General features: G+C 44.1%; 2 long non-coding RNA genes across 2 annotated transcripts; one reads left to right on the top strand and one right to left on the bottom strand.

Annotated features, from left to right (window-relative positions):
- The first annotated feature begins 533 nt into the window (after positions 1–533).
- LOC102155934 lies at positions 534–2,319 on the top strand. The gene is made up of 3 exons (XR_005371128.1): positions 534–749; positions 1,212–1,399; positions 1,758–2,319. It is a non-coding gene; the product is annotated as an uncharacterized LOC102155934 (long non-coding RNA).
- On the bottom strand, positions 956–25,887 carry LOC100683547. The gene is made up of 3 exons (XR_005371127.1): positions 25,727–25,887; positions 22,694–22,863; positions 956–1,416 (listed from the first exon to the last, which is right to left on the bottom strand). It is a non-coding gene; the product is annotated as an uncharacterized LOC100683547 (long non-coding RNA).
- Positions 25,888–26,631: the final 744 nt, after the last annotated feature.

Raw genomic sequence — 26,631 nt, 5'->3', positions numbered from 1 at the left:
TTCTCATTCATTTGGGGAATATAAATAATAGTGAAAGGGAATATAAGGGAAGGGAGAAGAAATGTGTGGGAAATATCAGAAAGGGAGACAGAACGTAAAGACTCCTAACTCTGGGAAACGAACTAGGGGTGGTGGAAGGGGAGGAGGGCGGGGGGTGGGAGTGAATGGGTGACGGGCACTGGGGGTTATTCTGTATGTTAGTAAATTGAACACCAATAAAAAATAAATTAAAAAATAAATAAATAAAAAAAATAAATAAATCCAGCTCTCCACATATTGTCCAGCTGACTCGGCCTGGAGGAAATCCCAAGGCCACACTGACTGGCCCTTTGAATTCATGACCATAAATCTCAAGTGAGTACTTTTCAGTGCCATTTCCTTCATCTGGTCAATCTCCCAGTCTGACTTTACACCTCTCTCCATGAGCCACCAGCACCAACTCCATCACCATTCCAAGCCCATGACAAGGCTTATCATTTCACTGTAAAATTAGAAGCCACCAGAATAAAAGTTCTACAAACACCGCCAGCCAGCCCAGCCTTCAGCCCTGCCTTCCCTCTTCCCTAACCACATTCCTGCTTTCTTCACTTGTGAGCTACTGCCTCACTTGTGTTCTAGACCCCGTGACCTCTTATTTACTCAAGGACACCACTCCCAACAATTCCCCCTTCTCTCTCCAAGGTCTCCACTGAATTCCTACCATGAGTATTTTTAAACAGCTGTTGTACCTCCTTATCACCTATCTACCGGTAAGTCATTCTGGGTGGGGGTGGAGATGAGGGTGGGTGGCCTAGCAGAGGACCTCACTCTGAGTAGGAAAAGCGGAGTGAGGTTGTCCTCATCCAAAAGGCAAAACCAGGGCAAAGGGAGATTGAAACTATAGTGTAGCCCCAAGAGTGCCCCACTCTCATTCCTCTAACTTCCCAGGCAGGTTCTGAAAGAAAAAGAAGTCTAATTGGTGCCAGCTAAATTTATTTGAAAAGGCGAAGAGCTTAGTCTAGTTTCCAACAGCCCGGGGCCTGTGACCTGAGCCCAACTCAGCCTGTGAAGAGAATTCAGATGCTTGTCAGAGAGGCCTATGCTCACTCACTTCTAAGCTCTTGGATTTTATTGCCTTTTTCCTTCTGTTCTATTGAACACTTTTTTTTAAATTGATTGTCTTGATTGAAATCAGAGGAAAGGATATTTATCTTTCCCAACATTTGCAACAGGACAACTCAGATGATACAAAGGCTCTGTGAGGACAGGTATGATGACTGCAGGACCTGGGAGATCATGGGGCACACCCAGGTGGGACAGGGAGAAGGCAAGGAAGGACAGCATCTTGGGCTGAGCTCCTTCCTACTGGCTTGGCTTTCATGCTGGAAGATGAGATGGGAAGAATCCTCTGGGAAGTCAGGTGGGTGGAAGTGACCCCTGAAAAAATGGCAAAGTTGGCAAATTAACTATTGTCACATGTAGCTATGCCCTGCTCAGAAACTTTGGGCATCCAATCCCCACTGATTCAAGGCTTCATGCCAACTTGGACCTCTCATCTTATCGTGGTATCTCTTGCCTACACAGGTCCTAGCAATGCCCATGTTTCAGACTTTCCTAGACCTTCACCCTCCCTCCACCTCTGGATTCCCTAGTCTCTATGTATAGAGGGCCCATTTTCTTGATTTACAACCATATTCCGACATATTCACCACAGGGTCAAAGGAAGCCCTTACTACTCTTTACGTAAGAGATTTGAATTTTTTTTTTTTTTTTTGTAGCTATACCCAGGATAAAATTGAGTGCTGCGAATTTCTGAGTCATTTCCTCGGTTTTGGATGTTCACTAGTGCATCTTAGTCAACCCACGCAGAGGCTCTGTCACTGTCACAGATAAATGTCACAAAAATAACAAATGCACTTTGAACTTCAAGGACGGGCCTTCCAGACCAGTAACCATGGCAACACCAGAGGCACCCTGAAGAAGTGTGGTGAATTTCTCCAGGCGCGGGCATGGGCTTCTTCATCTCTTTCCCCCTTCTGCTTTTCTACTCCTTTTTATTTTCCTTTCTCCTCACCTTTTCTTGATTCTTTCCTGACCCTCATATTCTGCAATTATTTTTGCAAAACAGGTATATGCTGTGCCTAGAACGGTGCCAGGCACACAGCAGGTGTACTGTTCGGTGAATAAATGAACGAATGAATGAAGGCGCTAACCGACTCGAGTACACTGTCAATGTCATCACATTATTTATTTATTTATTTATGATAGTCACACAGAGAGAGAGAGAGAGGCAGAGACATAGGCAGAGGGAGAAGCAGGCTCCATGCGCCAGGAGCCTGATGTGGGATTCGATCCCGGGTCTCCAGGATCGCGCCCTGGGCCAAAGGCAGGCGCCAAACCACTGCACCACCCAGGGATCCCTTGTCATCACATTTTTAAAGCCTCCCAGGGTTACAAGCCAAAGCCTGTTGGTTTTTCTTGATGCCTCGCAGGGGTATCAACAAATGGGTAATTATGCTTCTAGCATCTCACCCTTCCTCCAACAACACGTCTTCCTTGAGATGAAATAAAAATTTTCACACAAATCTGTGTTTTCGAGTACCATCCACTTCTCGGTCGCCGTTTAGCCAAGACCAGAGCTCTGACTCTGGGATGCTTCAGAGCTGGGAGACCTGGGAGCCCACGCGGCTTTGAGCGCCCGCACCTATGCCTGGGAACACCGTCGTCTTCCAGGGCTGCTGCTTCCAGCTCCACACCTACCGCGTGCGGACGTGGCTCAGCAGCGGAGACCCACTTCCGGCCCTCTTTGGTGGGTATCGTCAGGCGTGGCTGTCGTAAAATATGGCTTTTGTAAAGAGCGGCTGCTGTAAAGAGCAGCTGTCGCAATGGGGGGATGAGTCTCCCCTTCCGTCGCGGTGGAGATCCCTTCTCCAAACGTCCCCAGGATGCCCGCCAAGCGGGAGCTCCTGCAGCCCCGAGAGGAACACGCTGACGGGGCGCTTGGTCTAGAGACCATACCCACCCAGAAGCTCCAGCAAACCACTTCTCATGCGTTTACTCATTTGACCTTCTACAGAAGCCCTCGGAGGCCCCTACTGTGGTTCACCCCTTTCACAGATGAGGAGACTGAGGCTTAGATCAATTAAATGACTTGCCCACAGCACACATTATTGAGAGGAGGAGACAGGATGTGAACTCGGGGTCCGCCCGACACTGAAATGTGTTCTTTTCCCCCAAACAAGTCCAGGTGAGGGTGACAAGAATTCTGCGCAGGTGCTTGGGCTTTGTGCCCCAGGAAGTCTTCACCATGGGCGCCCTTGGGGGAACAGATGTCTGCCTTGTGACCACCTTGCACATCGAAACTGCTAGTAAAAAAAAAATGTGTTTTTTTGTTTTGTTTTTTTGCTGCTGCACTTTTTGTTTTAAATATGTAGGAAACCACGTATATTTAGCATAAATGAGTGTTGGTGAGCCGTCTTGGGGACGTAAATATAACGCATTTTGTTTCGGGGTTAACAACCGACTTAGGAGGGGGATTTTGGTCTTTAGCCTGTTTATTAAATCAGGCACTACCTGAACTTCTAAAATAGAAGGAAAGGAATAAGCATTATCCTTATTCCTGTTCATCAGATGCTGCCCACTTCACAGCGTGATTCCATCTAATCCAGCGGCCCAAGGCGGGGGAGGCCCCTCCCTCCCTTTATAGGTGAGCAAAGGGAAGCCTAAGCACAGCCACCGGCAGAGTCTGGATCCCAACCAAGTTCCCATGCCAAAGCTGGATTGCTTCCATGGCCCCTGTAGTTGGCTGGTGTCCTCCCCATGCAGAGCACCCCGGGATGGGCTGAAAATGGGCCATCACTGTCCCCAAGCTTCCCGCAATGAGGAGATAGATACCATGTGTTCACAGTGCCCAGCACAGCCCAGCCCTAAATATCAGCTATATGCTTTTAGCAAGGCTGTCTCCAGAATCAAAAGGAATGCTACTTTCCAAACCATGGATGAAGAGGCGCATGCGTGGCTCAGTCCGTTAAACATCTGACTCTTGATTTTGGCTCAGATCATGATCCCAGGGTTGGGAGATCAAGCCCCACATCAGGCTCTGCCCTGAGTATGGAGCCTGCTTAGGATTCTCTCTCTCTTCCTCTGCCCCTGCCCCCTGCTCATTCTTTCTCTCTCTCTCAAAAAAAAAACAAAAACAAAAACACACCATTGAAGATACTCAACAAGAAGGGCATCACCTCAGGCCAGTGACAAAGACTCTCTCCTTGACAAGAAAGGCAAGTCTTCCCCTCACCCTCCTGCCAGGCTCCTCTGAGCCCTCTTCTCAACTAGGCTTCAACGTTGGCCTATGAAGACTTGAACAAAACACTACCATAGTTTCCAGCAGCTCAAGGCCACATCCTAGGCTGCCAAAAGAATTTACTGTTTGCTCCAGCCAACACTTGAAGATGGGGTTCTCGTTTCCCCTTCTCTGTGGGAGGGTAGGAGCCTGCCTTCCATAAGTGCCAGTTAACAAACCCAGATGGGTTTCACATGGACCAACCCCCCACTTCTCACTTCTTGTGATTTTTCACTTCCCTGACTCTACTGAGCCCTGCTCATCCCCCTCCCTATTGCCTCATTCTCCCTTTGAAATGCTCAGCTACTTCTGTACAAATGGAAGTTCAGTTCACGCTGGGCTCTTCCCTATTACAGTGATATATCACTGATTAAAATCTGTCCTTACCACTGTAACCAGTGTCCAGCTCTGTTTATCTTTGACACCAGTCAATTGGAGCAGACAGAGCTGCCCCCAGTGACTGTCACTGTCAATGCTCCACTGTCCCTCACCCTACCTGCTGCCCCCCTGTGCCAACCCCAACACTCATCTCAGTGATAACTCTCCCTTGCCTCTACTTCCCCTACCCTCCTGCCTCCTGGATCCTCTACCCCTCGTCCTGGGATTACACTTCTCATTTCCAGGACAAAAAATAAGAGTTGCCTGAGTTAGGCTGTGACATGAACTAGAAGAGTGTTAAGGCCAGATGGGTGTTCAGGCTACTGAAATGGCACCCCTGAGCCCTCCTCTTTCTGATCTTACGGAGTAGTTTTTAAAGGAGATTGGGAGAAAGCACACTTCTTAGAGCCCAAGCAGGGCCACCATGCCTTAGTGCTGTTGGAGCAGCCTCTCCGGGGTCAGCACCCACCCCTGGGGAAGGAGGGGACTCGGGGGCAGCGGTGGAGGGAAAGGAAGCCATACTCCTGGGCTCTTGGCCACCTTGTAGAGGAAAGAATTCTTCAGGACAGGACTCTTCACTTATTCTTAGCTGCCTGTTCTTCCAAACCACTTCATCTATCTACAAATGGGATGTGAACCGGGAGTTTCCATGGGAGTTGGGTAGTTTCCAGATAGCTCAGGGTTTGAGCTGTGCTCAAGACCCAGTATGTCTAATGCTTTCAAGTTTTCAGAAGAAGAGTTAGGTATCTTAGGTTTTTTATGTCATTACTTCAGTTGGCGGCCAGGTGTTGAGAGCATAGTCCAGCATGTGAGCCAGGCTCTTCTTTAGGAATTTGGGCTAGAACTTTGAGTCTCTGGACTAAAGAAGGATGTTCATCTGTACTGTGAGTTTTTGGAGTTAGGATATCTAATGTACCTTTAAACTTTAAAATAATAATTGAAAATAAAATAAAATAAAATAAAATAATACTTGAACACTTTGCATTTTAAATGTTTTCCTGGCACTATGCTGGGCAAACAGTGGTGGGATAAGGAACTGAATTATGGAATGATTACATACACGTCCTGGGGAATTCCAAAAGATACAGAAATTTAACTCCAAAAGCAATGAGGGCAAAGTCATCACCCATCTTGGCAAAATGTTATTAAATTCCAGCAATCTGAGAAGCTACTCTGTCAAGTTTGTTCATCTTTTTCTCACCCTTCCCACTTTCCAAACTTGTGAGCTATTCTTTCCCACCCAAGACAATCTCTCCTTGCCTGCATCAAGCTTCTCCATTTCCTCAGCCCTACAGATTGCCACTAAAAGGAAGGAAGAAGGGAAGACCTTCCTGTACTCATCTCTGTCACTTACAAATCTAAAGGCATATGTAATGACATCTCCGGAGATGCTGTTTTACTTAAAGAGCAATATAAATCCTTGTTACTTAAAGAGCAATATAAATCCTTGGCCTTTCAACGCAGAGTTTCTTTAATTTCTCAAGGGCTTTTAGATCAGTGCTTTTCAAATTCATGTGCATTGGAAATCTCCTGTAGATCCTATTAAAATGCAGATTCTAATTCAGTAGTTCAGGGGTGGGGCCCAGGATCCTGCATTTGTGATTAGCTCCCAGATGATGGCCAAAGCTGCTGATCCTTAGACCTCACTTGGAGTGGCAGTGTTTAAATAACCTCATTTTTCCTGCAGTGCCCCTAGAAATGCTTCAGTGGAGTTATTAACATGATTTTCACTGTTGCATCTCTTATTAACAGTCAGGCAACCTAAGAAATTCTATTTGGCCTGTGAATTCACCTCCTTGTAGATTTGAAGCCAGAGCTAGAGTTCTTTGGCCAGTGGGGATAGTCTATAAGAGATAGCGCCATGAAGGGCTCTAAGACAGACAGACATGTTAACAGAGAGAGACACTGGTTAGGACACTTTTCTGTGGGTCTTTCTTTCATGAATCAAGGATCCGAATATTATTTAAAAGAATGTTCTGAATGGATTTGTCAGAAGATCTAAGGAGCCTCTGTTTAGAACACTTCTCAAAGTGGAGCAAGAGGCCAGAGCAGTGTGAATGATGCCTTTCAGGACAGATAAGACAAGAGTCTTGAAGTAATGGGGAGCAACTGGCCTAATCTTCCAGCTGAATCTGCCCTGCTTTCATTATCATATCCTTTCCTACACTTATGAATTAGAAAGGGAAGTTGGAGGATACATCCTATGGAAGGGACCATGGGACCTAGGGGTTGAGGGCAGGGGACCAGGAATCTGATGTTCAGTGAAGAACAAGCCCCAAGAGTCTGTGATCAAACTGCTGGCCAGAGAACGTTAGAAGAGAGGTAAACATCAGCCAGCTGCATTCTTAAACATTAGAAATCAAAACATGATATATTGGAAGGACCTCAGAGACCATCTGGTCCTAAGCCTCCACTTGCAGATAAAGAAACTAACATCCAGGAAGTTGGGTGACTTGCTCAAGGTTATAATATTATTGAGGGTTTGGCTTTTGAACTCACGGTCCTGAGCTCTTTGCAGTTACACATGATGTTTCTCACATCCGTTAACTCTAGTATGTGAGATGACATTTTAAATTTTTTTCCCAGGAATTAATTACACTCTGTTTCTTAAGCTATCCAGGCAATGGACAGGAAAAAAATCAGCCAAAAAAGGCCATGACCATGTTCCCCAGAGCCTAACTGTGGTTCCTGTGGACAGCTGCACAGTTTGAGGCATGCTTAGACTATTCATATAATATGTCTCTCCGACAGAGAACTGATCACCTACCCATGAGCGTATTTAATTCCCATAGCAGCCTGCTAAGTCGAAAATAGCACTCCCATTTTACAGATGAGGAAACTGGGACTCAGATTAAGCAAATTGCAGCAAGTTACATACCTACGGAACTGGGATTCAGACCTGGACCTGTCCTCTCCCAACCCCTGTGCTTCTTCCACCCTCTGCCTGGCACCTCACCCTGCTGTTTGTTCCTTGAATGTGCCAGGAACACTGCCCAGAAGCTCTGGGAACAGGACTTAGTTCTCTTGAACCCTGGGAGAAAGAGAAGAATCTGGGGAAAATGGCACCCAAAGCTTGACTAATGGCACCAAAGCAAGGCATAAGGAGGACAAAGAAGACAATGATGGCAGAGTGTTTCCTTGGTTTCCAACATTCATTCTAAAGACGCCCCTCTGCTGTTATTTCTATGAAGGGATCACTCAAGGTACTTTCCAGCAACTGTTTTAAACTTTTGTTTTGATGAGCTGGAATGATAGTGGTTATGTGGGTGGTGGGAGCCCCCTTTCTCACTTTTCTTTCCTTCTTTCTCTGTCTTGAGACCAGGACCAATAAGGCACCTGTAAAACAGAGCCTGGCAGGTTTGGACAATATCCAAGCTTGGGCTGCCATTTCTGTGTAGTAACTACTCACATCTCCCGCTGTCTAACAACATGGATTGAGTGCTCTTTGGGAAAGGCAGGTATCTACTATGCCATGACATCTTTGCTCAACACTGACTATCAAATTAGGGTTTTGTTTGGGTCTTCAAGAAGTAGTCCATTTGAGAGCAGGTTTCTATTGGGAGAGAGATTTTTCTCAATTTTTTAGTAGGTCGAAAACCAAAGTATTTGACCCACATCATTTCTTCACCCAGGTAGGGAAATCCCCCTGTCCTTCAGTGACAGCTAAGCTGGTTAGGCTGTAATTCTTAGAGAGAAGGATGTTGTGACATGAAAGAAATGGAAAGTCCAGAGCCTATCCCTCCCAGAACTGAGGAGTTGGTTGCAGGAGGAAGAGAAAGAGATAGATTAAGAAAGACAAACTCTGGGGCTTTGGTTACCTCTTCTCTCAGGACCTGTTTGAGCAGGAAGAGAGGAGCTTTAGCAACACCCAGATCACTGAAGGGAGGCTGGAACCCCAGGTTTGGTAGTCCACTTCTCCGGGCAGATGAACGGGAGTTTCAGGTCCTCAGAGAACACAGCCTTCAGAGCAACAAAACATCCATAATGGTACAACATAATGGCAAGTGGGTGACAGATAAACCTAAAGCAGGGCTTCTGGTTGTCCTGGGCCTGCATGTGGCATCCTGGAATCCCAACAGGCCCAGCTGCTACAAGAAGGGAACACAGCCATGCTGAGAATGCCATCAGCCAGCAGGGAGCTTGGATGACTTCAGCAAAGCCTTGGTGATTCCAGACGTCAAGATCCGAAAAAATGGCCAGGTCCCCAGACTCCCATGGGAGCCATAGCACATCACCCCAAAAGGTTAGATGAGACCAGCAGCCCCTCAGAGGGACCAGTGCAGAAAGTAGTCCGACCTAACCACTTGTTGCAACAGACAGGAGTGTAAATAGTGGACAGAAAAAGAACCCAGTGGTCTCCTCTGCCATGAGATTACATGAGCCAAACCCCTCTTCCATAACCAGGTGCACACATTCACCAGTTCATGCGTGTTGTCCAGGCATAGCTCTTAATGGTGGTCCCTTTCTCTCAAGTGTCGTCAACTGGTATGACATGAATGGTTGTAAAAATAAATACAGAATAAGGTGCATATTGTGATTCCATTTATTGATGAGAAAAAAGTCACCGCTGGGTATAAGGTTTCTTTGAGTCTGTGCATCTGCAGAGAACATGTCTAGAAGGATATTGCTCACAGTAGTTACCTGGAGTTTTGGGTGGAGACATGGAAAGGTTTTTATACACATGTCTGCTTATACCAGGCATGTGTTTTTAAGAATGAAAAAAAAAAGTGCCCCTTTTGGAAGATAAAGAATAATGGTCGGTGTGTTCAGAATATAGGTATCATCTTGAGGAGGAGCCAATGAGAACAATAGAAAGTGAAATCCTGAGCATTTCTGTTGAAGGCACTGTTCATTTAAAAAAAAAAAAAACTGGAACAGTTTATATTATTGCAAACAGACTAAGTTCACCAAATCATTCTAAACATAGTTGAGTTTGTTTTTCCTTTTACTCAGTGGGTGTGGGCTCATAAGAAAAATAAGAGCCACCAGAGAGAAGTAGAAACATTTGCTATGTCCATCTGAGTGTAGGGCAAGAAGTTCTAGGGCTGAGTTGCAGTTGGATTCTGACTACTAATCTTGAAGGATTGCTTACTCATTTTTTCCTAATACATAGAAACTATAGTATTCCTCTGCAAGAGCATGACCTGCTTTATTTCTCATTTTAAGGTTTCACTCTTGGTCCACATTGAGGCCAGCAACCTGTGCCAGATCTCAAGTGATCGGAGAGTAGCATGTCACAGTGCTACAGATGGATTACAGAGCACTGTCACAGACCTCCGCCTTCGAGAGGTCAGGTAGGCCTGGGCAGCTGCCACCCCCCTTCTCCCAGTTACCTCTGGTCTGCAGAAGCCTCTCCATTGACCCCAGTGGCTACATAAATGTTAGCATATTTGCTATGTGTTGTGACATGAAAGATTGGGGAGCACTCCTGAGAACTCTTTCACAGAAAATGAGATCTTGGGAAATGTTACGGTGTCAATAGAAGCATTATTGCCACAGAATCTAAGAACATTGTGATAAGAGTTGCCCTACGTACTGGCTCTCAAGGACATTTTCATGACTTCATGACAGGCAGGTAGACCTCAGAACCTTCATCCTTCCCTGTCACATAATGACCACAAATCTGAACACCAAGAGAGACTAGGGTCTAGAGAAGTTGGCCACTGGGGAATCCCTCCAAGAACAAGCTCTTCTTCCTGGTGCCCCACATTGCTCATTGCAGGAGGAAGATGTACTTGTGATAAATCACTCAAACTTAAGACTGTGGAGGAGGAAAGAGAAACTGACATTCACAGTCACGGAAAACCAACAATACATCGTTCACTTACATATGCTCCATATATGTTACGCACGAGTCCCTCAGCTACTCTTGATTTGCTGTACTTCCCTGATTCTAAGACACATTTCTTCCCCACCACTTGACATCTCTGAAACTGAGAACACCTTGAAATCAACAGCCTCTTACAGTCATTGTTTGCCACATAGCAGTCATGATACAGTTCCCCTTGCCCAAAAAAGGTAGAACATTAACGAGTCAGCAGCAAAATTTATAGTGACTTGGAGGAAAACCCCAGAATTAATAATATAATACATTCTCAACTGTAGGAATCTAATTACTGTGAAGAGGAGGTGAGGGAAGTGGTGAATCAGACAGTTGTGTTCAGCAACATTTCTGAAGGAGGAAACAAAACTAGCCAAGGCTGCATAACCAACTGTAAAGCCAGCTTACAAGTCAGACCAATGGTTTTGGTTCTTCAATGGATTGTTTTAAGAAACTGCTACATCACTCAGGTTTAATGTCATGGAGGTCCCTTAATTGTCTAATGGGATGCACTTTTGTTTGATTTGCTGTGGACTACTGCGAAGTTCATGTTTTGTGGAGTTACATGTTAACTCATAAGTTTTGTCTGGTAGAGATCCAAATGATCTCTGTCCAATAAAAAATATATATGTTTTATTGCCCTGTAGGACATTAGCCAGTGTTGTTTCTAACCTAGCTGTCTTATTTCAATATATTTTTTCTTTTTTTCCAGTTTCATTATTTTTAAAAATTTGAGAATAGTTGACATATTTTTTCAATGCTCATAAAGCCGTTGTTCCTATAATTCTCCTCCAAACCCTGCTGAGCAGAGAGCCCAACACAGGGCTCGATCCCTGGATCCCAGGATCATGACCTTAGCCAAAGGCAGATGCTTAACCAACTGAGCCAAGGCGCCCCCTTGGTTTTTCACTTTTTGAAAAGTGTACGTATCAACAGCTAAGCGGAAAAGTGATTCAAAAGGGTTAGGCTCAAAAAAAAAAAAAGGGGGGGGTTAGGCTCTGAATGTGAAGAAGTTTTCGGAATGCCTTCACCAATTTATTTTATGCTTATCTGTAAAATGTGATTAATATTAAAAATATAACTTTCTGTAAGTTTAAATAAAAATTCTCAGCAATAAGAAATCATGGCTCACAATTTAGTCGTTGGTGATACACGAGGGAGTCAAAGAAATACAAATCCGACCATAGCAGTAAAGGAAGTTATCTACAATCTCAGTGGGGATTGAGAAGGAAAAATAATCAAATGTCTCAAACCCAGAAGTGTGAATTCCTAGACCAGACATATCGGAGGCATGCACTTACTGGAATGGTAGCTATAAATTAGTCTCCTGTGTGCCTTCAATGTCATAGGCTAGGATTGGTGTGGCTGCAATGGGCTGGCGGGTAACCTTGGAGCATCACTATAGGAAGCAGGATGGACTTGGTTTAGGTTGACACAATGGCTTCTTTACAAGGTTAAGTGTTTTTTAACACCAAGAAAATTTGGATTCACACTTAAATCAAACTCCTTATTAATATTACTGTATTTCAAGGTAATCTATTTACTTGGAATTTACCGTACTTGCTGTGTGAAAGATAATTTGCCCTGTTGAAGGATCTAACTAATGAGCCTTGGGATTTCAATTTCAAATGTGTTTTCAAAGCCAAATCAGACCTATAAACACTGAGAACAAACTGATGGTTTGCCTGAGGGAAGGGGAGTGGGAAGATGGGCCAAATGGGTGAAGGGGAGTGGGAGATACAGGCTTCCAATCTTCCAGTGGGAGATTCCAGTGTGGAATGGGTTAGGCTCCAGGAGAAAAGCTACAGCAGAGAGAATACAGTCGATGGTATATAATAGTTTTGTACGTGACGGATGCTAGCTGCACTTGTGGTGAGCGTGTAGCATGGTGCATAGAGCTGTTGACTCACTGTGGTGTACACCTGAAACTAATAACACTGTGTGTCAACTATACTCAAAGAGCTTTAAAAAAACATGTGCTTTTCAGTTGTTCACATTTATGATTTTTAAAAATAATAGAATAACTTTTTGAGCTTGAAAACAATACTGGGTCATTTCAGCAACTTATATGTTTATAAATAATAAACTGCCTTATTTATATGTTTATTTTTTCTGATTTTAAAAAGTTATCTGAAGTATTTGGTAAAGTTTTTTCAGTCAGATATGCTCAAAAAAGACACGTGATGATAATACATTTATAAAGGAAATTACAGTGTTTGAGGAGATCCCATGACAAACTTCATTAGACCCCCTTAGTCATTGTAAGTGCATCTCCTCGTTTTTCTATATTCAGGTTGGTTTTTTTTCTGAGTTTTTCAACTGCTGATTGGCAGACGCTCCCAACTAGTAAATACTATTGAGAATGTGTTTTAATTATAAATGAAATAACAGGTCTGAAAGTTGAACTTAGAATTCAAGGAAGAGCCTGCTTAGTTTTTAAATTTTTTATGTTTGGGGATCCCTGGGTGGCTCAGCAGTTTAGTGTCTGCCTTCAGCCCAGGGCGTGATCCTAGAGACCCGGGATCGAGTCCCACGGCGGGCTCCCTGCATGGAGCCTGCTTCTCCCTCTGCCTGTGTGTCTGCCTCTGTATGTGGGTGTGTCTCTCATGAATGAATAAATAAAATCTTTTTTAAAAATTAAAAAATAAAATTTGTATGTTTAATAAGTTAAATATGATTCTTTAAAACCAAAGGGTCTCTGAAAAATCTTCTCTATAAAAAAAAAGGATCCCCGTCCAACACTCACAGTGACGCCCACATCCACTTTTGAGTAGAACAAGCCTGGTGTGGAGCAAGATAGACGGACCAGCTCCACACCTTTCTGAACCTCCTTTGGTGCAACAGAGTGGGTCCTTAACATAGGACAGCTGTTAGATTTAGGATCTGTACTTCCTCCTCCCTTCACATTTTTATTTTCCTTTCAGTCCTAAAATTTCAAACACTGGGTGTCAGTATTGCTCAAAAACACAGACCTACTCTCAGGGGTAGGATGTAAATAGTCTAAGCAAATCCACTGACTTATCACCCAGGAAAGCTTTTCAATATGTTTGCAAGCTTGACCGCAGAAGCCAAGCAAATTGTTGTTCAGATCTCTGAGGCTGGCATGCAGGTTTCTCCAGTTCTTCCCCCTGACCCTGCACGTCTGCAGTTCTCTTAGAAGCATGGGGAAACAGCTTTTTTCCAAGCCGACCTGCCCCTTCTGGGCCTCCCTCCCATGCCAGGGACCCCTTGTCATTAAACAAATGAGGGACTTTGAACTGTTGGTCCGCTTCCTTAAGAGTGAGTACTTGGTGCAGGTGTAAAAGCAGGAGAAGCAAAGGGATGGAAACACCCTAGAGGAAAAATGAACCATGAAAGAAATTAACCTCAGGCTCCCGGGTCCTGGAGTCATTCCCAGGCACCTGACATTCACCTCCAGGATCAGAAATGCTTCTTCCTTGCTTCTCTCCAGCCCCCCACCCCCCTTAACTCCATCCCCAAACTCACGTAGAGATTTCCATCTGGTTGGTTGCTTACTTGTTTTGTTTTTCTTTTGTTTTTTTTTGTTTTTTTTTTTAAGATTTTATTCATTTATTCATGAGACTCACAGAGAGAGAGAGAAAGAGAGAGAGGCAGGGACACGCAGGCTCCATGCAAGGAGCCCGATGTGGGACTCGATCCCAGGACCCCAGGATCACGCCCTGGGCCAAAGGCAGGCGCCAAACCACTGAGCCACCCAGGGATCCCCGGTTGCTTACTTGTTTTGTTTTCACTACAACGACCTAGTGCTTAGGACTCAGATTATTTTCTACCTGGGTTTTCAAATTGACTCTTTATCCTGCCCCCTTATCTTATCTTACTGTTCTTCCCACCCTCCACCCTGTGGAAGGCCAGGAATTCACAGGTTCCAGTGGTGCTGGGGACGGGTGGTTAGAAATTCACAGCATTGTCACTTGTGAATTTGGAAACTTCTCTGGTCTGTCTGTCTGTCTGTCTCTTTCTCTCTCTGCCCCTCTCCCTCCCTTCCTCCCTTCTCCTGCCCATCCCTTTTTTTCCCCCTGTTCTTTCCTCTTTCCTCCTATTTCTTTTCCATAATGTAAAATCAATTTATTCCATCAAAGGGTTTCTCTCTAATTCCCACTTAACTTTCTAACATGTTGACTTTCAAGGGAGACTATTTTGGATGGTATTTGTCATGGTTTAATGACTGTGAGCCAGTTTCTCCATAAGCCAAAGCAGGTATTAGCCACCCACCTTTGCCCCCCAGGAAGTAGCCTAGTGCTCTGTGCTCCTTGCAGGAAATGAAGAGCTGAGCCTGGAATGCGCGTTGCTCTTCAGCAGATCAGAGGTGGCCTGTGCAGTGGGGAATCACACTAGTCTTCCGGCAGGAGGAGGCCATTGTCCTTGGCCTGACCCAGTGCCTGCTGAAGCTGCTGGAGGGAGGAGACCAGACCACCTGGAGGCTGGTCCAAACCAGCAAGGGATCAGATTCTCTGGGAACAGCTTGGCCAGCTCCAGTGTGAGCTGAGGCAGGGTCACCCTCACCTGGGCCATTGGCACTTTGCTGCTTCTGTTTTCCACTGGGCTCCCTGGCCAAGCCTTCTGCCTCAGTTTCTCTGGCCCTCATTGTTCTATCATCTCACCAGGATCATCATGTCGATCATTGATATTGTCGACTTCAGTATCAATAAGCTTTTAAGAAGCTTTTTGGCTAGCCCGCTCACATGTCGGAATCTGACATCTCTGTTTCGGCCTCATCACTGGACAGGTAGTGAATACTGCACACAGTATTTGGCGTTGACGTTGCTGTGAACAATTCCTCTCCACTACTTAATAGTCTTCTACAGATTGTTTTAATGGTTGTATTATAACATATCAGGGGATATCTTAAGATGTATTTCTTGCTGCTGGACACTTTGGCTATTTCCACATTTTCACAACAACTGATGCCTTGATAAGTGTTAGTGTCACAAAATCTTCACAACCATTCTTGTAAACATTTTTAAAGTGCATTTGTAATAAGTGAGTACATGCTCTTGGTAAAAACTTAAAACATAACGGCTATGACCAAAGTCCTCCTTAATGTCCAATCTCGTCACTATCACTCTTCTGGAGATAACTACCGTTACTCATTAGTGCTTATCTTCATGTTTTTCAATGTGCTGACATATATGTCCATGCATCTGACTGAAGTATATGGTGCTAGATGGTTTTTATTTGTGAGGCAGGGAGTGGTGGGCAGATGTTGTCATGCTCTCTGTATTCATTCAACAGACTGTCTTGCAGATGCTTCCAGATAGCACGTGACGATCGGCATCCTCTCTGTAACTGCTGCGCAGGGTCCCATAACAAGGCGACCTATTCACTGAGCTATTTCCCTATTGCTGGGTATTTAGACTCTTTAGGTTTTTGCTAAGACCAGCAATGCTATGTTAGATCTTTTCCTTGTGCATATGTGCACATGTTTCTCTGGGGAGATTCAGAGAAGTAGAATTGTTGGATTGTAGAAGAGGCACATGTTTCGTTTTCACAGATTCCATCAAATTGCCCACCAGAGTGGCTGTGCAGTAAAATTCCCACCAGAGATCCAGTGAGGGCATATGTGTCGCACAACCCCACCCACACATTATCTGATCACACTTTGGATTTTTGCCACTGTGATTAAACATGGTATCTTACTGTGTTTTATTTGCATTTTCCTGATTTCTAGTGAGATTAAGTATCTTGTTCAGTTTATTGGCCATGTTAGTCACATTCCTGAAAGTGTAGTTGGTGGGTCAAAGCATATGCAGTGTATGTGTGTCCATATTTCCGTAGCTCTGTATTTATGTTTCTATCTATCTCTTTAAAGGTTATGTTTTTTTTCCCTAAAATGCCCTTCTGTGATCATTGAACCTATAAAGTATACTCTCATTACAGAGTATATGAATTCTATTTTTTTCATATTTTCTCTAGCACTGAGTTCTGAATCTGTTGTTTTTGTTCTGTTTGACAATTTGGTAGATCAATAGAGCATCTTATTTAGTTCAGATTGCTTTCATTAAGAGTAAGGCTATCTACTTTCTTATAACTTAGGGCATTTGTGTGTGTGTGTGTGTGTGTGTGTGTGTATGGTTTATTTCTTTCTCCCTTCTTTGTGTGGGGATTATTCATCTTCATTTCTGTATGGATTTATAAGAACTCTTTACAAGCCTTAAGAATATTAGCCTATGTCTGAGGGTTCAATAACGTTTGGATAGTTCAAAAAAAATAATATTCCTAATATATTAATATACAATATAATGCATTAATATATTAGTATAATAATAATATAAATTCCTAATAATATAATATAAGATAAGATAAACATTCTGCCATGGAAAGGGCCTCTGGGAAAATCCGCTTGGGGATCAAACAAATAAATAGAATGTTTCAAGAAGATTGCCCTCTCAAAAAAAAAAAAAAAAAGAAGATTGTCCTCCTTTGGTCTCCATATTGTCTCCCAATGTATAAAGCTGGCTGAGATAGTGTCATGATAAAACAGCAGATTTTGAATGCTTGAACGTGATTAGACTCCAGATGTTCACTCTTAAAGGATTGGTAGGTGACCGATACCAGGTTCCCCCAGGTTCTGAATGCCTGGCCACTCTTCATAGGAGCCAGGACCGCTTGAGACCCCAGGAGAGGCCCAGGGCTGCCTCTGCTGTCACACAGGCTGGAACACGTGACTGCCACATCCAGCTGGAGGGGTAGCTACTTACAGCCCTTTACTTCCCTCTTTTGGCAATTAATCCTCCCTTTCTCTCCATTAGAGAAAGCGTGCCTCGATTTGACTTGTCTCTTGAAAGGATGTATTTTCTAGGGAAAAGCTCACTCAATGAGAAGTTGAGCCTATCCTTGGTTTTATCTGTAGAACTAGAAAGCTGGTTGGTAATGAAATGCACACACATAGTGGACAGTACATAAACTAACTTAAAGCGCACTAGTGAGCTTGTTTTACAGCACAGACTCTAGTCTAAAATCATCCACAGCAGGTTCAAACCCCAGCTCTAGCCTGATCCTGTTACGCAGCTTTGACGCAGAACTCAAATTTCTAAATGTCAACTCTCTCATCAGCAAAATGGCACTCATATTAGTACCTATTTTAAGTCAGTTGTGAGGATTAACTGGATCCTGACCCAGGAAACATTTTATGTGTAATGTCTCCAATCATTATTTTTTCTTCTATTCTCAGAATAGAGACAGATCTCTGCATGTGAATTACACTTTCCCAGGTAGCAGGAAGGGCCATATGAGGGCATATAGATTTCTTCTGAAACACCATTGCTATAAAGGAGTCCAGTATGGCTCAAAGGACCTTGTTTGTCCTGGATATGACACTGGGATTTTTTTTAAAAATCCCTCTTCAGTTGAGGAGTCTGGCAACCCTGGATTACCCAACAACGGTTACTATGGCTGCAAAGAGGAAGCAGAAAGACCTCACAGCAGTGTTTACTGAAGAAAAGGGAGTCCACGGCTCTGAGAGCTAACTAAATGACTGTGCTTCTGTCCTTGAGGCCAGAAGACAGGAATGACTGCAAAACACACAGAGAAGCACAGCCATGCCCTTTCCAAGGACATCACAGAATGTCCTCTGTGCACTGTCAGAAGCCCTCCACGACTCCGTCAGGATTTCCCTACACGGAAAGGATGGCAGAGGTCTCCTGTCTTCCACACCCTGGGTGATTTTCTGCCTTAAGTTTCACCAGTGTCCTATAGTTGTGTTTACACTCTTGGCATTTGAAGGATATTTCTTCCCGTGAAGGGAAGATGGATGATTCATACTGGCCCAGATTTCTGGATTAACTGCAAGAATTATGCTAATAGGGGGAAGATTTCATAAAGTCATAGATGCCTTCCTGACATGAACAGGGGCTATTTTTGATGATGGTTGGTTATGGTCTATGAACTGGGATATTGATAGTTATTTAGAGAACATGATCTTTAGTTGGGCAGGTTTGGCTTTGAATTGTGTCTCTACCCCCTTAGAGATCATGTGGCACCTGTTTGTATTTATTTATTTGTTTGTTTGTTTGTTTATTTATTTATTTTAAAGATTTTCTTTATTTATTCATGAAAGATACATAGAGAGAGGCAGAGACATAGGCAGAGGGAGAGGTAGGCTCCCCATAGGGAGCCTGATGCAAAACTCAATCCCAGGACCCCGAGATCACAACCTGAGCTAAAGGCAGACGCTCAACCACTGAGCCACTCAGGCACTCATCTGTTATTTAATATCTCCTGAGTCTCAAATTTCTCATCTGCAAACTGAATATAACATTGAATATCACACATCAGAGTGTTGTGAGGATTAGAGGTGGCAATGTAGATAACAGTGAGCACAGTATGTGGAATACAGTTGCATTTCATAGTGAGCTAAAAAATGACCCCCCCAAAAGGTCCACATCCTAGTCTCTGGAACCTGTGAATGTTGCCTTGCATGGCAAAAGGGATTTTGCAGGGGTAATTACATCACAAATCTTAAAATGGGACAATTATCTTGACTTATTCAGGTGGGCCTGATATAATCCCAAGGACCCTTACCTGAGAGAGATGGTAGATCAGAATGAGTAGGAGGAGAAAGTGATGTGACCATAGAAGCAGAGACTAAAGTGAGGTGGCCACAAGCCAAGGAATGCAGACAGCCTCTAGAAGCTGGAACAGGCAAGAGATGGACTCTCCCCAGAACCTCCAGAAGAAACCAACGCTGCCAACACCTTGATTTTAGTCCCATGAGACATATGTGACACTCTGATCTCTAGGACTACTATAAGATAATAACATTGTGTGGTTTTAAGTAACTAAGTTTGTGGCAGTCTGTCACAGCAGCAGTAGGAAACTAATACAATTTTCTACAAATGGTGATTTTTATTACTAAGCACAATCATGTTCAAAATGTGGAAAAAATTTTAGGATTGCAAATTGCTGCATTAGATGATGAACCTCACTGTTCCTGTTTTATTCTGCTTACATTTAAATCAAGTCTGCTGCTTCTAACCTTTATATTTCAGTATTTTCCCATTATTCTGTCCAGGGATGACAAAGCTCTAATGTCATCCTTTTTACCATTTCCCAAAAAGATGTACATCTTGAGAAACAGTCAAGTGTAGTCCATGCCCTTAGGGATATAGACTACTGACCTCCACCACATAAGACACTCCAGCTACTTGATCTGAGCGTAAAGAGAAATGACTACCCAAATAGGGACTACTACATATCTCAGAGTGCCTTGCAGATAGGTGTGGTCACTGACTAAGTTGTGTCCAATGAAATGGAAATAGAATTGGTGTATTCAGTTCAAGGAAAAGTCCTTTAAAGGAATCTCCATGCCATGCTGCTTTTCATCTCTTTTCTGTTTTTCATCCTCTTTCTCAGAAAGAGACCATGACAGGTGTCATGACAGATGTCATGGTCACCTTCATCCACAACACAGAAGCCAAAAGTTGAAGATGGCAAGGTAACAGAATAGAAGGACTAGTTCCTTGATAATTGTGGAGTCAACGTGCTGTAGCCCAGAATTGTCTGTGCCCACATGAAAATAACCATCTATCTTGTTTGAGTAGCTGGATATATTTACTTGGTGGTGGGGAGGAATCAGTCTTTTGTAATCAAACCAAACCTTTACTCCTATAGGATTTATTACAGAACTTATGATATAAGACTGTGAGTATTACCACTTCTTGGTGAAATAGAACTTCTGGAAGAAGCAGACACGTCTATCAGAAACAGAGAGGGAGAGAGAGCATAAAAGACATTTAATTATACCAAAAATAAAATCATGATTTTCCTAAGCATTGATAAATTGAAGTCGATGATGGTGAGTCTTGAGACCTGATGAGTAGTTAGGATGATGAAGGAAAAGATGAAAACTTGGAGGAAAAAGTCAAAGACTGAGGAATATGGAGAAAGAAGTTAGCCTTGAGGATAGATCCAGGAGAGCAGATATGTGATTGCAGATCTACAAACTCTTATGTGAAACATTGAAGCCAGAAGAAGTTTGGGAGTTTAAATTATTTTGGCTTTTAGAAATAATACTGAATGTTTTATATATATATATATATTTTTTTTTAGGTATAAAGATTTATATTTTTATGTATATTTTATATATTTTACATACATTTTACATTATATATATTTATATAATTATAGTATGTACTAGATAACATCCCCAGGAAGATATGGGAACCACTCAGAAATCCAATCTTTTCAGCAGCAAAATATGTGCAATATTCACACTGGTATTTTTTAATAACAAAATACTTTCATAGCAGTTCAGGTTATGTTTTTCTAAGAAATGTGTATGCTGAAAATTTGTTTTTTAAAAGACACATACACAAAACAAACAAAAAACTCAAACAAATAAACAAACAAAAAAACAAAAATACCTTAGAGAAGGGATTGTGAACCTCTGTTAGGATTTCCAGTACAAAGTAAGTGTGTCCATAGAGAAGAGGCAATGATTGAAATAGAGGGAAATTGTCCTTCGCTTGAAGAAAGACTGAGTCTGTGGTTTGAAAGAGGTTATTTAACACATTCTATGTAATGTATTAAATATGTACATGCATTCTGAGCCTGCCAGTGTCCCTGTGTGGGGCAGAGCTGTGGGATTCTGAATCTTGGGTAGTTAGCGCCCACAGGGCTGAGCACCAGGGAGAGAGAGCTGCAGAGAGAGCTCCCCAAAGATCTGCAGAGGCTCAGCCCAGAGACTTTGGTGGAACACCAATGAGAGCAAGCCTGTGAGGAAACTGGGCAAGGCTGGAGAAAGGACCATCCGAAACAAACGGGATTATACCAACCACAGTCATGCCCATTTGGTTGTAGACAAGAGCAGAGTTGAGTAGTCAAGACCGAACACTTGTGGCCTCAAGCCTGAAGTATTTACTATCCAGCTTTTCATAGAAAAAAAATATGCTGCTGTTGGGGCATCTGGGTGGCTCAGTGGTTGAGCGGCTGCCTTTGGCTCAGGTCGTGGTCCCAGGGTCCTGAGATTGAGTCACGCATTGGGCTCCCCGCAGGGAGCCTCCTTCTCCCTCTGCCTGTGTCTCTGCCTCTCTCTGTGTGTCTCTCATGAATAAATAAATAAAATCTTTTATAAAAAGAAAATGTGCTGCCTTCTGATGTAGGGGACAAAAAAAGAATACTTCGAATTGAAAAACCTGGGCTCAAAGCCCTTCTTTCTCACTGTGTGACCTTGAGTAACTCAATATCACCCTCAGTTTTCTGTCCATAAAAATGGGCATCATCTCGGCACCTTCCTCTTGCGTTCACACAGTGGTTGTGAAAGTTGAATGAAGCAAAAGACTGAAAAAGCTCAGAACTTTAACTGACATTAAAGAAACTGAAATATAAAAAAAAAAGAAGAAGAAGAAAGTGAAATACGTCAATGAAAAAATAGTTGATGTAAAGGTTAACTTTTCCCTGAGAGGCAGACACTCCTCAGTTGTTTTGGGTTTTCCAGGATAAAATCAGCGATGTCACTTCCCAATCCCGACCATTAATCCTCCCTTGCCCATCCCCTGTTGTGACTAAAGGAAGTGGACGAGAATGAGATTTTTAGTGCTATTTTTGCAAGCTCTGTGTATAGGCAAATTTTAAGATCCAAATTCACTTAGTCCCTTACTTGGCAGCCTGAAACTGGATTAGAAACTTCTCCAGGGAGGAGAGGATTTCTATACCTCTTTGCCCCTTTCCAGCACGAAGCAGAGGGTCCTACATTTAGAAACACCCGGTAAGTGTTTGGGATGGATGAATGCATGGATGCTATAAGTCATGTCATTGAGGAAACACCACTGACGGTTTTTCTGCAAAGCAAGTACACGCAAGGAAAAGCCCCAAGTCTGGCAGCTTCGCCTTGCCACTCATGGTCAACAAAGCCTAAGGCTTTACCAAAGGTCAAGTTCACAGATCACACCTCTTTGTAGGATTTCTGAGGAGGTCGTCTCGGTTTTATTTATCTGTTTTGGGTGGGTTTTTTTGTCTCTGGCTACAGAGGTTGAGGACATAGAGTTCACGACACATTGTCATTATTGGTCTGTGCAAAGGCCTTTCCTTTGGTTATTTATTGATTCGCTTTTCCCTGCTCACCTCCCCCTAGATAACCTTGGGAATCTGTTTAACTATTAATTTTTATTTCTGCCAAATTTTCTTAATGGGGACTTTTGCATGTATTTTTACTTTACCTGAAGCCGATTGTGTCCTGTATGTATCTCTTGCGACTTCTTACCCTTTCACTCAGCTCTGCCTTCTTAAGATCCAAATATGCTGTCACGTGTGCGCCCATTCCGCTGTTTCTAAGTACTCCATTGGGCACACCCACACATTGACGGCCTGCTCTCTGTATTTTGTTTTCCTAAGGCATAATTGAAAGTAACCAGCCAGTTTAATCAATCCTGTTTCCATGGTTTGCAAAAAGATGAGGCACTATGTCTCCTTGACCATGCCTGGAACAGAGGCCTGAGCACTCCACCCCCACTCCCCTATCAACCCCCCCCCCCCAACAAGAGAGGTCAAAAAGAGGTCAGCCTGGGTGTAGGAGCAGCTCTGTTACTGCTGGTGTCCTTGGCCCCTGGCCTAGCCTCTCTGTTTTCTCACCTGCAGCAGAGTCAATAATCCCTGCCCCACCTATCTCATAGGGCTGATAGGAGGCTTAGGGAAACAAAAGGTGGGGGAAAAAAGGCTTTGAATAGGGTTCCTAACCACATACAGGGAATCAGCCCTCATGGTCCCTTCTCTAGCTGGCACCCAAGCCCAACAGGTGACTGGAAAAGCAAATGCACCCACCCCTGTGCCACAAAGAAGCGACACTCCACTCTCAGAGTTTTGCAATCAACTAAGTGTTCTGCCCTGGTCACCCCTCTTGTGTCCCTTAGTCACACATGCCAACCCCCCCACCCCCCCATATGTGACCTTCCTCAGGTTCTGCACACCTCCCTTCCCAACCCCTGCTTCCTCTCTGTCTTCTCCAGTCATCATCTCCCTTCCTCGTACATCACCCCCTACCCCCTCACCACCACCATTATTTCTATTCCCGTGTTTACTTTACAACCTGGTGTCTGGGAGCAAAGTCCCTCCGGGTTCCCATCCCCAGGGAGGGCCCACAAGAGAGCATCATGGCTGGCTCCTATGACTATTATTTTAAGCACTTTTGCTCAGTCCACTTCCACATTCCCTCCCCTCCCCAGCCAGTAACAACAACAAAAACACGAGTTCTGTGTTTCAACCCAAACAATGACAAAGAAGGTACCCAGTGTAGGTGTGGACACAGCCTTCTGACTCCTTTGTGCAAAGATTGGGAGCAGCTTCCGGGGTGGGGGTGGGGGGCTCTCTGCTCAAGGCAGAAGGACTCCAGCCAAATCCCCTCAGCAGCTTTTCCTGACCAGTCCCTTCTCTCGATCTTGCTCCCTTTTTGCTCAGCCCTTCCCAGGAGGACAGAAGTTCCCTTGGCTTTTATGCTTCCTCTGCACCCCACTCATGTGTGTAGCATGGCCATTAGTATTCAGGATTATTGCTGGGTTGGCAGGTCCCTTTTTTCCTCTAAGACTATGAGCTTCTTGAAGGCTGATGCTGGTCACGTTACTCTCTGCCAACACCTGTGAGACAATAAATTTCTGTTGTCGGAGCCACCCGGTTTGTGGAACTCTTTTATGGCAGCCCTGGGAAACTAGTACAGGTGACAAGCATGTCTTTATTTCTGCTTTTTTTTCCCCCCTGAATCTATAGAGTTTAGCACAACTGAGACATAATAAGAGCTCAACACATATTTACTGGTAGTAAAATTTGCACTCCAGAAAACAAAGAAGAGATGTCATTCCTGTAGTTGAAGCTCTCATAATGTGATTGAAAACACAGAGAAGGAAAAAGATCATTCAAAGTACATGCTTCATGCCAGGTCAGAGACATGGGCGGTCAGACTCCTGTGAGTGCCAAGCCCTTAAACTCAGATAGGGTGGGCAGTGCCGGGCAGCCATCCCAGAAATCTCCCAGAGCCTGAATCTCAAAGTAGGAGTTAGTCAAGTGGAGAAAGAGAATTGGAACAAACAGAACAGAACCTAATAGCAAGAGAGAACATGGACTATTTGTGGACCTGTGAGATAAGCTGGAGCCTGATCATGAGGGGTCTTGCATGAGTCTGAGAACCAAAGAGTGAACTTAAATAGGGGAGTGACGTGCATGGTCAGGCATGAGTTCTAGAAATTTCTCTCTGGCAAAGTGAGGATAGATTACAGGGGGTATGACTCACCACCAGGAGGTTCACTGTTCTTTGTGGACATTAGAAATTGGAGGAAATCTTTATCAGCCCTCAACCTCAAGGGGAGGCAGCTCCCCGGGGCTGGGCCTTGCCAGGGAAAGCTGAGAAGGTATATAAGCACGACCCCATAGACTAACTCCTACTTTGTCCTTCTAATGGGCAGTAATATCTCCCCACCAGATGTGTTGTACTACTATTTTTAAGTCCAGACAATCCCCACCCTCCTAGAATCTGCCTCTGATTCTTGGAAGTTGGGATAAAACCACATGTTTTTCATCATTCCGCAAAACCACTAGCTTGAAGCACGTAGTTCTGTGACTTTGGGGAAGAAGCCATGGACATCTGTGCTGTGTTTCTGTTCCCATTCATATTTCTCTGCTATATTAAAGCAAAATTGCACCAGGCTATAAAGACCAACAGGGAGAGATGGAGAGCAGACAGGATCCTGAAAGTCCTGGTACCCCAGACAAACCATCCCCCAATGGGGACAGGAGGCTGAGGAGGGGCTCCAGATCCCAGGTCGTTCCCTTCACTGCATGACACACATATGGGGTCTGACCAAAGTAAAATCTATTTTTGTCCTGTAGTCCTGGTCTCATTATTTCTATTACCTCTCAGGGGACATATGGTTGCCCTGAACACTGTGCTCACAATAGGAAGGAAACCAGGCTAAGATAACTCATTCCTCAGGGTGAGGAAGCAGAGCCCACTGGGGAGCCCACAAGAGGCCCAGCCACCTCTGCACCCATTGGCGGGGCTTCTGCATCCCCCAGCATTGTTCCAGCCTGGCCCAGGGCCCCATGGAAGCCAGTTGGATGGACACAGTCTCAGCACCGCAGGTGTTCACCATATTCATCTGCTCCTACAGACCCCAAGTGCTAGGAGGACTCATTTGCTGCCTTTAGGTTATGATAGAGGCTGGTGTTGACATTTGCATGGGCACATTAAGGCATCCCACACACACCTCTATGGGTCCTCCTTCTCTTGGCACTTCAGAGGCACTGCGGGATAGCTGCAGAGCTGGGGGTCACTGCAGAGCAGGGCTGCCACCAGTGTGTGTGGGTAGATCCTAACTACATGGAATTTCCCTGCTGTTACAGATGGGTTTTGATGGACTTTCCTTTCACTTCCTCTTGTAGACCTTTGAACATCGTTATTATGATGCAACAGACATCATTGTCCTGTGTCACTCTGGCATGGCTTGCATTACAGCAACGCGAGGCTTTGTCTCATGCCCAGAGGGGCATCTCTTAGGAGTGAAGGCAAGCAGAGTATAGGCAGTGCCACACCCAGCACCCCCACCAGGTCCTGGGAGTCTGCTTTGCTGCAGAAATTGTTGAAGTATCACCCCTGCCCACCTCATGGGACATTCAGGAAAATTCAGCAAGCCACATATTCTAAGCCCTGGGAGATTAAAAAGGAAGGGAGAGAGAGAGCTGGGGCCATACAGGTCAATTTTATTATTGTTGTCAGGGACAAATATATATATATATATATATATATATATAAAGGTATGGCAGTAGAATGTTGAGACAAAAAACTCTCAACTTCAATGTAATAAACTTGCAAAGCAGTCTAAAAAAAACACACAACTGAAATGCTATCAATATTCCAATTGAGATATTTCACATTAAGAAACAATCAAGATTTCCATCTCATCTTGAATAAAAAGGCAAAGCAACACTCAGCCCATATTTCTGTATGTCAGCAACCAGCTCCAGCTCAGAAGCAGCTCTTACCTCTCAATGGAGCCATGTTCTCCAAGTTGCCAGAATCCCACATGGTCTCTTTTAACTATTTCTATTCCTTGCCTGGCCCCTACAGGCATTTGAGCTGTGGGATCATGCTTACCCACTGGACCCCAGAGAT

The sequence above is a fragment of the Canis lupus genome, chromosome 16 (genome assembly GCF_011100685.1).
Source record: "Canis lupus familiaris isolate Mischka breed German Shepherd chromosome 16, alternate assembly UU_Cfam_GSD_1.0, whole genome shotgun sequence".
Lineage (NCBI taxonomy): Eukaryota > Metazoa > Chordata > Mammalia > Carnivora > Canidae > Canis > Canis lupus.
The sequence above is the reverse complement of the archived record's forward strand: the minus strand, read 5'-3'. Positions and strand labels throughout refer to the sequence as shown.